Source organism: Phyllobates terribilis, unplaced genomic scaffold (genome assembly GCF_046119375.1).
Source record: "Phyllobates terribilis strain yellow unplaced genomic scaffold, ASM4611937v1 Scaffold_3__8_contigs__length_932513732, whole genome shotgun sequence".
Taxonomy (NCBI): Eukaryota; Metazoa; Chordata; class Amphibia; order Anura; family Dendrobatidae; genus Phyllobates; species Phyllobates terribilis.
The window spans coordinates 402,567,754-402,581,092 of NW_027362763.1; the positions used below are offsets into that span (position 1 = coordinate 402,567,754).

Here is a 13,339-nt window from a genome sequence, read left to right on the forward strand (position 1 = left end):
TTAACCCCCTAAATGCTACGATTGCTGCGATCCCAGCATTTAGTGAGCGAGCAGAGGGACTAAAGTCCCTCTGCTCTTGTGTCTGCAGCACTGACAGTTATGAGGCATAGCAGTGATCCTGCACTGCTATACCTTATAACTGCGATCAGACTGCAGAAAGTGAAAGTCCCATAGTGGGGCTAAGTAAAAAAGTGAAAAAAAAATGTAAAAAAAAAAAAAGTTGTAAAAATATTTTTTTAAAAAATGTAAAAATAATTAAAAAAATATATCTACTAGTGTTGAGCGAGCACTAAAATGCTTGGGTGCTCGAAGCTCGGGCCGAGCTCACCATGATACTCGGGTGCTCGACCCGAGCAACGAGCCCAATGTTAGTTTATGGGAGACCGGAGCATTTTTGCAGCGGCACCCCCGGCAGTCTGTAGAAAGCCTAAAAAGTGCCTAAAACGATAGTCACAGTGCTAAAATGACATGGGGATTGCCCCAGGAAGCATTTCTGACCCCCAGGTCACTGCTGTCAACAACGTGGTCAGAGGTATAAAGCCACTTTTACGGGCTCACAATAAAACGTTCAAAAACTAAACTGAAACTGGTTTCCTGTGAAATATGTTAAGGAACATCCTTTCCAGGGTAAAGACTTGTGTATAAAGTAAAATAATTAACAAAAAACAAAAATACTCCTCCACACCTTGGGCTATGTTCACAAGTAGCATTTTTTATGCGTTTTTGCACTTTTGTATTGCTTTAAACCGTGACAAATGCATTCACCGGGAAATGTCATTTTAACATTTTACAACCATATCTGTCCATGTGCTGTGTGACACATGCATACAGTGCTGCAAAGACATGGGAACAGCATGGGGAAGACCCCTGGAAGCATCTCTGACACCCAGGTCACTGCCTAAAAGTGTGCCCATCAGAAGTGATCCTTGCCGCATCAGAAGATGCAGACTTGCAACTATCCCCGTGCAAGTCCTTGTCCCAAGGCAATGTTCAGTTGTACCTACCCCATTCCTTGCAATGCAAGCGCAAGTATGCAGCCTGCCACCCACTGACCCGCAGGCTGCAATACAATACTGCTTGCTTGCACTTGAAATTGGGCCTTTTAGGCATGTGGAGGCGGAATCTGGCCACCACGTAATGGCTGCATCAGCGGCCTGGTATCCATACTCAGTCCCCAGCCGCCCGGCGGCTGGGTGTCCACGCTTGGTCCCCAGCCGCCAGGGGGTGGCCGGGTGTCCATACTCGGTCCCCAGCCGTCCTGTGGCCGGGTGCCCACACACGGTCCCCAGCCACCTGGGGGGCGGCTGGGTGTCCATAAATGGTCCCCAGCCGCCCCTATTTGTCCCGGTGCGCCTTATACACAAGCGTGCATACCAAAACATTACCTTTGCCCTCCCCAGTGCATTTAGTGGGAAGGACAGCCTAACCACAAACACGTGGACAAGTGAATGTGGCCAGGGGTGGTCCATCTCACTGACGCCTTCACACTGGGTTAATATTGTGGAAACCGGGACACAGTTGGACACTGGGATGCAACACGTCCTCCAGACAAAGAGGATTGCAGGTCCTGGGTCAATCAGGCTTCAACACAAAGTTCAGAAGGTAGACAGCAGCAGTGGTCGGCCTCCTACACAACGAGTAAATTATTCATGATCATGAGGCCATCCATCTCCTTAGCTTTCTGTTCCTTGGAATGCAAGCGCATGTATGTAGTAGCGGCTAGGCCTGAGGTGGTCAGCGTTTTGGCGCATATCCTACCTCCTCCGAGGATTGCTGGATGTTTTCCTGCTACTATTCCAGTTCTATGACTCCCGTTAAAACAAAGCTTCAGGTGATGAATGATGGATGAGGTGGTGGCAAAGGAGGAAGAGCAGGAGGAACAGGGACCATTCACATCAATATCAGGCCAGTCAACCGCACATGTCTTGTAGGATATGTTTCTGTACTAAAAGGAGCAGTTCGGCTACACAGTTATTGGGCATACAGTGAGTGCAATGCCTACCAAATATTTTGAGGCACTCCAATGCCCCTTGGAAGTGACATGGAGGTCAGAGGGCCTTAACTAAACCGTTTTTTCCATTTATAGCAACTGGGTCTCCTGTACACTGTTGGCCTAAGCAGTGAATGGAAGGCTACCCAAAAATTATGAGGAACTGCAATGCCCCTTGAAACAGACGTGGATTACAGCGTACTAAAAACCTTCTACCCATTATTGGGGAGTGGGTCTCCCTTAGTGTTCGCCTATGCATTGAAAAGCAAGAGCTGACTAAAATTAGGAGGAAATGCAATGCCCATTGGAAGAGTCGTGGAGGTTAGAGGTAATTCAAAACTACATTTCAATGCCCATTGGAAGAGCTGTGGAGTTCAGAGTGGTTTAACAAGACGGTTTTAATGCCCCTTGGAAAAGACGTGGAGGTCACAGTAGCTTAACAAGACAGTTTTAATGCCCCTTGGAAGAGACGTGGAGGTCACAGTAGCTTAACAAGACGGTTTTAATGCCCCTTGGAAGAGACGTGGAGTTCAGAGTGGTTTAACAAAACAGTTTTAATGCCACTTGGAAGAGATGTGGAGGTCCCAGTGGAATAAAATGGCAAAATCAATGCCCCTTGGAAGAGTGGTGGAGGTCCCAGTGGAATAAAAAGACAATAACAATGACCCATGGAAGAGACGTGGAGGTCACAGTAGCTTAACAAGACGATTTTAATGCCCCTTGGAAGAGACGTGGAGTTCAGAGTGGTTTAACAAGACGGTTTTCATGCGCCTTGGAAGAGACGTTGAGTCACAGTAGCTTAACAAGACCGTTTTAATGCCCCTTGGAAGAGACGTGGAGTTCAGAGTGGTTTAACAAGACGGTTTTAATGCCCCTTGGAAGAGACGTGGAGGTTCCAGTGGAATAAAAAGACAATATCAATGCCCCTTGGAAGAGTGGTGGAGGTCCCAGTGGAATAAAAAGACAATATAAATGCCCCTTGGAAGAGTGGTGGAGGTCGCAGTGGAATAAAAGGACAATATCAATGCCCCTTAGAAGTGTGGTGGAGGTTACAGTGGAATAAAAAGACAATATCAATGACTCTTGGAAGAGACGTGGAGGTCACAGTAGCTTAACAAGATGATTTTAATGCCCCTTACAAGAGCCATGCAGTACAGCATATTAAAAACATGTTTCCCATTATTGGGGAGTGGGTCTCCCATAGTCTTTGCCTATGCCTTCCAAGCAAAAGCTGCCAAAAATTCGGACAGAGGATCTTGCAATGCCCCTTACAAGAGCCATTCAGTACAGCATATTAAAAACATTATTCCCATTATTGGGGAGTGGGTCTCCCATAGTCTTTGCCTATGCCTTCCAAGCAAAAGCTGCCAAAAATTCGGACAGAGGATCTTGCAATGCCCCTTACAAGAGCCATTCAGTACAGCATATTAAAAACATTATTCCCATTATTGGGGAGTGGGTCTCCCATAGTCTTTGCCTATGCCTTCCAAGCAAAAGCTGTCAAAAATTAGGATGGAGGAACTTGCAATGCCCCTTACAAGAGCCATGCAGTACAGCATATTAAAAACATTATTCCCATTATTGGGGAGTGGATCTCCCATAGTCTTTGCCTATGCCTTCCAAGCAAAACCTGCCAAAAATTAGAACAGAGCAACTTGCAATGCCCCTTACAAGAGCCATGCAGTGCAGCATATTAAAAACATTATTCCCATTATTGGGGAGTGGGTCTCCCATAGTCTTTGCCTATGCCTTCCAAGCAAAAGCTGGCAAAAATTAGGACGGAGGAACTTTCAATACCCTTTACAAGAGCCATGCAGTACAGCATATTAAAAACATTATTCCCGTTATTGGGGAGTGGGTCTCCCATAGTCTTTGCCTATGCCTTCCAAGCAAAAGCTGCCAAAAATTAGGACGGAGGAACTTGCAATACCCCTTACAAGAGCCATGCTGTACAGCATATTAAAAACATTCCCGTTATTGGGGAGTGGGTCTCACATAGCTCTCTTCTGCTCACAAATCCTTTGCAACATGTGGAGGGTAGAGTTCCTCTAGTCGGTGTGCCGGAAGCTCCAAACGCTGCTGCAAAACAGCAAGGGCGGCGGAAGCTGTAGCCGACTTCCGAAAATGAGCTGACAGGCGGCGTACTTTGACGAGCAGATCTGGCAACTCGGGGTACGATTTAAGAAACCGCTGAACCACGAGGTTAAGCACATGAGCCAGGCATGGTACGTGTGTGATCTCGCCTCACCTCAGAGCCGCCCCCAGGTTACGGCCATTGTCACACACGACCATGCCTGGATGTAGGTTCAGCGGTCTCAACCACAGATCTGCCTGCTCTTTCACAGCTGTCCACAACTCACAAGCAGTGTGAGGTTTATCACCTAAGCTTATGAGTTTCAGCACAGCCTGTTGCCGCTCGGCTGAGGCAGTACTGCGGTGCTTCCAGCTTGTAACTGATGTGGTGATATCTGAGATGGAGGCTGAACATGAGGAGGAGGAGGATGATTCGCAGGAGCTGTACACTGTGGGGGCAACTCTGACTGACATAGGGCCCGCAATCCTCGGTGTGGGGAGGATGTGTTCTGTCCCAAGGTCCGACTTGGTCCCGGCTTCCACTATGTTTACCCAGTGTGCCGTCAGGGAGATGTACCGTCCCTGGCCACAAGCACTTGTCCACGTGTCCGTTGTCAGGTGGACTCTCCCAGTAACTGCGTTGTTGAGGGCACGGCAGATGTTTTGGGACACGTGCTTGTGTAGTGTCGGGATGGCACACTGGGCAAAATAGTGTCAGCTGGGGACCGAGTACTGAGGGACTGCCACCGCCATAAGGTTGGAGAAGGATTCCGTCTCCACCAGCCTAAAAGGCAGCATTTCCAACGCAAGCAGTCGTGAAATGTGCAAATTTAGGACTGTGGCCTGTGGGGCGTTGGCTGCGAATTTGCACTTTAGTTCAAAGGTCTGGGATATGGACAATTGAACACTGCGGTGGGACGTGGACGTGGACGTTGATGCTGTTTCTTTAGAAACTGCCATAACAAGTGAAGACTGAGAGGAGGGGGCATCTTTGCATCCAATATGGACAAGGGATTGCCTTGCACGCACAACAGGGGGTTCTCTTACATGTACAACAGTGGAAGAAGCAGTGGTGACACCCTCTGACACTGGTCGTGGACCCTGGGGTTCGCCCCACAAAGTCGGGTGCTTTGCTGACATGTGCCTGATCATGCTGGTGGTGGTCAGACTGGTAGTTTTGTCACCCCTGCTGATGCTGGCCTGGCAGGTGGTACAAATGGCCTTTTTGGGGTTATCAGCAGAGTCTTTAAAAAAATTCCAGACTCTGGAAGACCTACCGGTTGTACTGGCAATGTCCCTCGTGTTGGTGTTACGGGGAACGGTTGCCCGCCTTCTGTCTGCGGCCACCACACTGCTTCTTCCTGCCTGTTGGGGTACTCTGCCTCCCTCCCCCTGTGTGCTGCTGGCCTCGCTCTGCATGTCCTCCTGCCACGTTGGGTCAGTAACTAGATCATCCACCACCTCCTCCTCTTCCACTTCCGCACCACGGTCCTCCTCCTCTTTCAATTGTGTCTCGTCATCATCCACCTCTTGTGACAAATTGCCAGCTTCGCCTTCCCGTGACTGTTCAAATATTTGGCCATCGCTACATGGAATCTCCTCTTTCACCACTTCAAGCGGAGCAGGTGAGGGGCCCAAATATGGAAATGGACCAGTGAACAGCACTTCAGAGTGTCCAACTGTGGGATCAGTTGCTGTCTGACGACACTCGGCCTGGTGGGAGGAAGGAGCATCACGGTGAGGAGAAGTATGCGGTTGAGACTCACGGCTACTAACACTTGACCGTGTGGAAGACAGACCAGAGGTGGTGGTGCCCAGGTGACTGGAAGTATTATCTGCTATCCAATTAATAACCTGTTCACACTGATCAGTTCGCAATAGTGGTGTTGTTGTGTGCTTCCATAGTGATTCGGTCAAGAACTGGGAGTGAGAAGATGTGACTGTTGGTTGTGGCACATTTTCACCTTGGCCACGGCCCCATCCTCTGCACACACGATCACCAGAAAGTCCAGTTCCACGTCCCTTGCCTCGCGCCTTGCCCATTGTAAATTAAGTAAAATTGCTTACACTTGCACTATCAATGGCAAAAGGGTAATAAAAAGGAGATTAGAACCATGGAAGAGGAAAACCACAGTTCTATTTCTCTGGCCTACACCAGAATCTTTTAAACAGATATATTTGTGTCTGAACAGTCAGCGAGAGACTGAAATGTTTTTTTTTATGTAAAAAAGGCAAAAAGGTGGATTACACCCAGATTTGAACTGAGAAAGAGTAAAACCACAGTTCTAGTTCTCTGGCCTACACTACAATCTTTTAAACAGATGTATTTGTGTCTGAACAGTCAGCGAGACACTGAAATGTTTTTTTTTTATGCAAAAAGGTGGATTACACCCAGATTTGAACTGAGAAAGAGTAAAACCACAGTTTTAGTTCTCTGGCCTACACCAAAATCTTTTAAACAGATATATTTGTGTCTGAACAGTCAGCGAGACACTGAAATGTTTTTTTTTATGCAAAAAGGTGGATTACACCCAGATTTGAACCGTGGAAGAGGAAAACCACAGTTTTAGTACTCTGGCCTACACCAAAATCTTTTAAACAGATATATTTGTGTCTGAACAGTCAGCGAGACACTGAAACGTTTTTTTTTTTTATGTCAAAAAGGTGGATTACACCCAGATTTGAACCATGGAAGAGGAAAACCACAGTTCTAGTTCTCTGGCCTACACCAGAATCTTTTAAACAGATATATTTGTGTCTGAACAGTCAGCGAGACACTCAAACTGTTTTTTTTATGCAAAATGGTGGATTACACCCAGATTTGAACCGTGGAAGAGGAAAACCACAGTTTTAGTTCTCTGGCCTACACCAAAATCTTTTAAACAGATATATTTGTGTCTGAGCAGTCAGCGAGACACTGAAATTTTTTTTTTATGTCAAAAAGGTGGATTACAACCAGATTTGAACCGTGGAAGAGGAAAACCACAGTTCTATTTCTCTGGCCTACACCAGAATCTTTTAAACAGATATATTTGTGTCTGAACAGTCAGCGAGACACTGAAATGTTTTTTTTTTATGTAAAAAAGGCAAAAAGGTGGATTACACCTAGATTTGAACCGTGGAAGAGGAAAACCATAGTTCTAGTTCTCAGGCATACACCAGGATCTTTTAAACAGATATATTCGAGTCTGAACAGTCAGCGAGACACTGAAACGTTTTTTTTTTATGCAAAAAGGTGAATTACACCCTGATTTGAACTGTGGATGAGGAAAACCACAGTTCTAATTTCCTGGCGTATACCAGACTTTTTTAAATAGATATATTTGTGTCTGAACAGTCAGCGAGACACTCAAACAGTTTTTTTTAATGGAAAAAAGGCAAAAAAGTGGATAATACAGAGATTTGAACCGTGGAACTGCAAAACCACAGTTCTAGTTATCTGGCCGAAACCAGACTCTTTTAAAGAGATATATTTGTGTCTGAACACTCACAGACACATTCAATTTTTTTTTTGGGGGGGGGGGTATACCAAAAGGTTAATAAGACAGGCATTTGTACAGTCTGACTGAGGAAAAAAAAAAAAAAGAGGATTTAGATGAAAAAAAAGGATTTTTCCTGGCCCCTAAGACCTGGGGCTAAGTCTAGCAATTTGAGCAGCGGTAGCACACAGGACTGTAATGCAGTGTTTGTTGGTATAACCACTGTGTCTCCTATACAGCCTGCCTGCCTGATATCTGGGATGGATATTAGTCCTAAGAAGAACTGTTTGTTTGATTTTGCAGGCGTTAGAGACCCTACACTACCTATTTCGCAGTATAAATCTCTCCCTAGCTCAGCACCACTCTCCCTACACTGTCTGATCCAGAGTGACTGTGTCCAAGATGGCGGCACCCGGTTTTAAATACTCGAGGTGACGCTGTGCGGCCAGCCAATCACTGTAATGCCCACAACCAACATGGCTGCGGCATTACAGTGACTCTCTGGCAATCCCTGCATGTTCATTGGCTCTGTAAAGAGCGCCAAACATGCAGGGCGGAGACCCGAGCTCCCGCCCGAGTAACCCGGAAATGCTCGGTGCTCGCCGAACATCCCGAGTAGTGAGATGCTCGGGCGAGTACCGAGCAGTGTCGAGCATGCTCGCTCAACACTAATATCTACCCATAGATAAATATTACTATGAAAAAAAAACAATCAAAGTACACCTATTTGGTATCACCACGTCCGGAACGACTTGACCTACAGTGGTGGCCAAAAGTATTGGCACCCCTGCAATTCTGTCAGATAATACTCAGTTTCTTCCTGAAAATGATTGCAATCACAAATTCTTTGGTATTATTATATTATTAATACAAAAGAGAATGAAGCAAAAATCAAATCATTGATCATTTCACACAAAACTCCAAAAATGGGCCAGACAAAAGTATTGGCATCCTCAGCCTAATACTTGGTTGCACAACCTTTAGCCAAAATAACTGTGAACAACCGCTTCCGGTAACCATCAATGAGTTTCTTACAATGCTCTGCTGGAATTGTAGACCATTCTTCTTTGGCAAACTGCTCCAGGTCCTTGATATTTGAAGAAATTGGACAACAACTTTTGTGCTCCAATCTCTCCTGTTACCCTTGTAAACCTTAAAAATTGGGGCTAAAAGATCATTTTTGTGGAAAAAAAGTAATTTTTTTATTTTCATGGCTCTACGTTATAAACTTTTGTGAAACACTTGGGGGTTCAAAGTGCTCACCACACATCTAGATAAGTTCCTTGAGGGGTCCAGTTTCCAAAATGGGGTCACTTGTGGGGGTTTAAACTGTGGGGGTTTCGAAATTCGATACGGCGTCCGCTAATTATTCAAGTAAATTTTACATTCAAAAAGTCAAATGGCGCTTCTTCCCTTCTGAGCCCTGCCATGCTCCCAGACAGTAGTTTTCCCCCACATATGTGGTATCAACATGCTCAGGAAAAATTGCGCAACAAATTTTGTGGTCCATTTTTTTCAGTTACCCTTGCAAACATAAAAAAATTTGGGTCTAAAGTAACATTTTTGTGAAAAAAAGTTAAATGTTTTTTTCCTCCACATTCCAGAAATTCCTATGAAGCACCTGAAGGGTTAATAAACTTCTTGAATGTGGTTTTGAGCACCTTGAGGGGTACATTTTTTAGAATGGTGTCACTTTTGAGTTTTTTCTGTCATAAAGGCCCCTCAAGGTCACGTCAAATGTGATGTGATCCCTAAAAAAATGGTTTAGTAAATTTTGTTGGACAAATGAGAAATCGCTGGTCAACTTTTAACCCTAACTTCCTAACAAAAAAAATTCTACTTCCAAAATTGTGCTGATGTAAAGTAGACATGTGGGAAATGTTATTTATTAACTAATGTGTGTAACATATGTGACGCTCTCAGCCCTCCCTGGGAAATGGGGTTACTCGGAGCCGGTTCAGTGTAGGTGTCTCGGGGTTGCAGTCGTGGCCCGGACCCGGTCCGTGCCCAGGGCGGTCTCATAAAAAGATTTAATGGGCTTTCAGGGTTGAGTGGTATTTTTCCGACTACGCCACCTACGGTTTCCGGTGATAGACACCAGCGCTGCTTCAGTCCACTGAGGCCGGTGTTACAGGCAGCTAAGATGGCACGGCTCCCCGCAGGTGGAGCGGACCTCAGGGCAGTGTGAGAAAGGATGGTGGGTGCAGTGCCGCACAGGAAATGACAGGCTGAAGCAGGGTGTGAAGTCATCCAGGGTATTTTAATCACTTGATGAAGTTTCAGCCGCAAAGCTTCCCTCTGCTCCTCACGGCGTGCTGCGGCCACCAGGAAAGGGGTCCAGCACTTTCCAGATAGATCAGGAGCACCTGTCGAGACCCCTCTGGTGTGTGTGTTCCTCTCCTAGGTGAGTTCTCCCATTGAGTCTCCACTTGACTGTTTGTGTGGTTAGAACTAGGTGTAAGGCCGGATCGCACTGGATGAACGCAGGTAGAGAGGCACCTTTCAAAGTGGCAGTGCTGGAGGCAGATTCGGAAAATAAGTATAGCTTTTTTTTATTTTATTTTATAAGAAAGGCTTCCCCATATTAACTTTAGAAACAGATGATGCTGATGTCCATGGTTGAATGTACTAATGAGCATCTTGACAACATGACATGGCAGTTAATTTTTCTTATATCAGATTACTGTGCAGTGTCTAGTCTAAAATATGTCACTTTTAGCAATGAAAATTACCAGAGCAAACTATGTTAAGCCCTTGAGCCAGTAAAGATTTTTCTGAGATTTACGCTCTGCAGCCTGCAAGGGTTGATAATGTAATTAGTTCTTTGCTATATAACGCTTCTGCTGAAAGTCAGTGCAAAATAAGTAATGCAATGTATTTAAAAAGTCACAAAAATTTAATGTTAAATTATAAAATATGCAAAGTATAAATTGCTGAACAAATACATAGAGGCTATAAATTTATAAATTCTAAGGCTTTACGTCATAAAATATATTTAGCGTAATATTTTGTGGTATAAAATATGCTAGATTTGATCTACTTTGAACTTCTGCTTTGCTGTCATACCATATAATTTGCAACTTCCAACTAGATTTCACTTGACCTGAACAAATAGGAAAGGATACATTTCAGTTTGTTGACTAACTTAATGCAATAAATATGTTTTCTTAAGAATCATGTACTTATGTTTCTTATTATTACCACAAAAGCACGTTCGATCATGCAATCTTCAGAAACAAATTATGTTTTGTATTAAGTCAAGTATGAAACCAAAATTATGTGTAATTCATACTCAGTAACAATTTGATGCAGATGGATTACCAAATATAGGCAGGTATGAAATATCAGAATTTTAGTGCTGGGACTCCATGGTGACATTTGGTTACCCACTACATGCATATATACCGTATGTGTGAAGTCAAACCATCAAATGTAAGCACATAGCAGGGGTGCACTACATTTTTTCGCCCAGGGGCCACACTGTCATATTGAACTAACTCCAAGGGCAGCAAAAAATTGAGAGCCACCCTCAGTACATTAATACATTAACAAAACCACTGTCAGATCATGAATACTTCACCAAAACGACCATCAGTATATGAATACAGCACTAAAACTACCATCAGTACATAAATACAGCAATCAGAACCATCTGATTTCACACTGTTAAACGAGCGCGATCGACTATACTAAAGTCGTTCAGTGCTTGTTTACCGGCGTCTTTACACACGCTGACAAAGAATGATGAGGGCAGATAGATTACTAATAGATCATTCTGTCCTCATACATATCATATCAGCAGCACATCTCCTGTTTTACACAGGGCGATGTGCTGCAGAGAACAATGAGTTTTATTCTGACATAAATAATTAAATTACTCGATGAATGAACATCTGCTCGTTTGTTAGGTGATTAAACCTATGAACTCTTATCTGTGCTGTTGGTATTTATAAAAATGGAAATCACACACACACACTGCATGTGGCACAAACACTGTATGTTACACCATCACTCTATAACATACACGGCATGTTACACACATATACACAACACACATACACACACATATCAGAAAATGACACGCAATCATCAGTGTATAAGACACATACAGGTCCTTCTCACAAAATTAGAATATCATCAAAATTTTAATTTATTTCAGTTCTTCAGTACAAAAAGTGAAACTCATATATTATATAGAGTCATTACAAACAGAGTGATCTATTTCAAGTGTTTATTTTTGTTAGTGTTGATGATTATGGCTTACAGCCAATAAAAACACAAAAGTAAATATCTCAGTAAATTAGAAATACTTTATAACAACAGCTTGAAAAAATGTTTTTAAAATCCGAAATGTTGGCCTACTGAAATATATGTTCAGTAAACACACTCAATACTTGGTCAGGGCTCCTTTTGCATCAATTACTGCATCAATGCGGCATGGCATGGAGGCGATCAGCCTGTGGCACTGCTGAGGTGTTATGGAAGCCCAGGTTGCTTTGATTGCAGCCTTCAGCTCGTCTGCATTGTTGGGTCTGGTGTCTCTCATCTTCCTCTTGAAAATACCCCATAGATAGATTCTCTATGGGGTTAAGGTCAGGAGAATTTGCTAGCCGATCAAGCACAGTGATACTGTTTGTTTTTAAACCAGGTATTGGTACTTTTGGCAGTGTGGACAGGTGCTAAGTCCTGTTGGAGAATTAAATTTCCATCTCCAAAAAGCTTGTCGGCAGAGGGAAGCGTAAAGTGCTCTAAAATTTCCTGGTAGATGGCTGCGCTAACTTTGGTCTTGATAAAACACAGTGGACCAACACCAGCAGATGACATGGCTCCCCAAACCACCACTGATTGTGGAAACATCACACTAGACCTCAAGCAGCTTGGATTGTGTGGCTCTCCACTCTTCCTCAAGACTCTGGGACCTTAATTTCCAAATGAAATGCAAAATGTACTTTCATCTGAAAACAACACCTTGGACCACTACGCAACAGTCCAGGTCTTTTTGTCCTTGGCCCAGGTAAGATGCTTCTGGCATTGTCTATTGGTCATGAGTGACTTGACACAAGGAATGCGACACTTGTAGCCCATGTCCTGGATACATCTCTGTGTGGTGGCTCTTGAAGCAATGACTCCAGCTGCAGTCCATTCCTTGTGAATCTCACCCAAATTTTTGAATGGCCTTTTCTTAACTATCCTTTCAGGGCTCCGGTTATCCCGGTTACTTGTGCACCTTTTTCTACCACACCTTTTCTTTCCACTCAACTTTCCATTAATATGATTGGATACAGCACTATGTGAACAGCCAGCTTCTTTAGCAATAATCTTTTGTGACTTACCCTCCTTGTGGAATGTGTCCATGGAATGACTGCCTTCTGGACATCTGTCAAATCAGCAGTCTTCCCCATAATTGTGGAGCCTACTGAAACAGACTAAAGGACCTTTTTAAATGCTTCGGAAGCCTTTGCAGGTGTTTTTTGTTAATTATTCTAATTTACTGAGATAATGACTTTTGTGTTTTCATTGGCTGTAAGCCATAATCATCAACATTAACAGAAATAAACACTTGGAATAGATCACTCTGTAATGACTCTATTTAATATATGAGTTTCACTTTTTGAATTGAAGAACTGAAATAAATTAACTTTTTGATGATATTCTAATTTTGTTAGAAGCACCTGTACAACAGTGTACAACAAACACAAATATATATACACCCATGTATATACACATAGCACAAAAACACACATGTATATACACATAGCACATATACTGTGCATGAAATACTGTAAGTATTTGATCA

At 43.7% G+C, this 13,339-nt stretch overlaps 1 protein-coding gene across 1 annotated transcript in view; it reads left to right on the forward strand.

The window, feature by feature from the left end:
• Positions 1-13,339, forward strand: part of LOC141259484 (CD109 antigen-like) — a 329,051-nt gene that overhangs the window by 237,765 nt on the left and 77,947 nt on the right. The window lies entirely within an intron of this gene.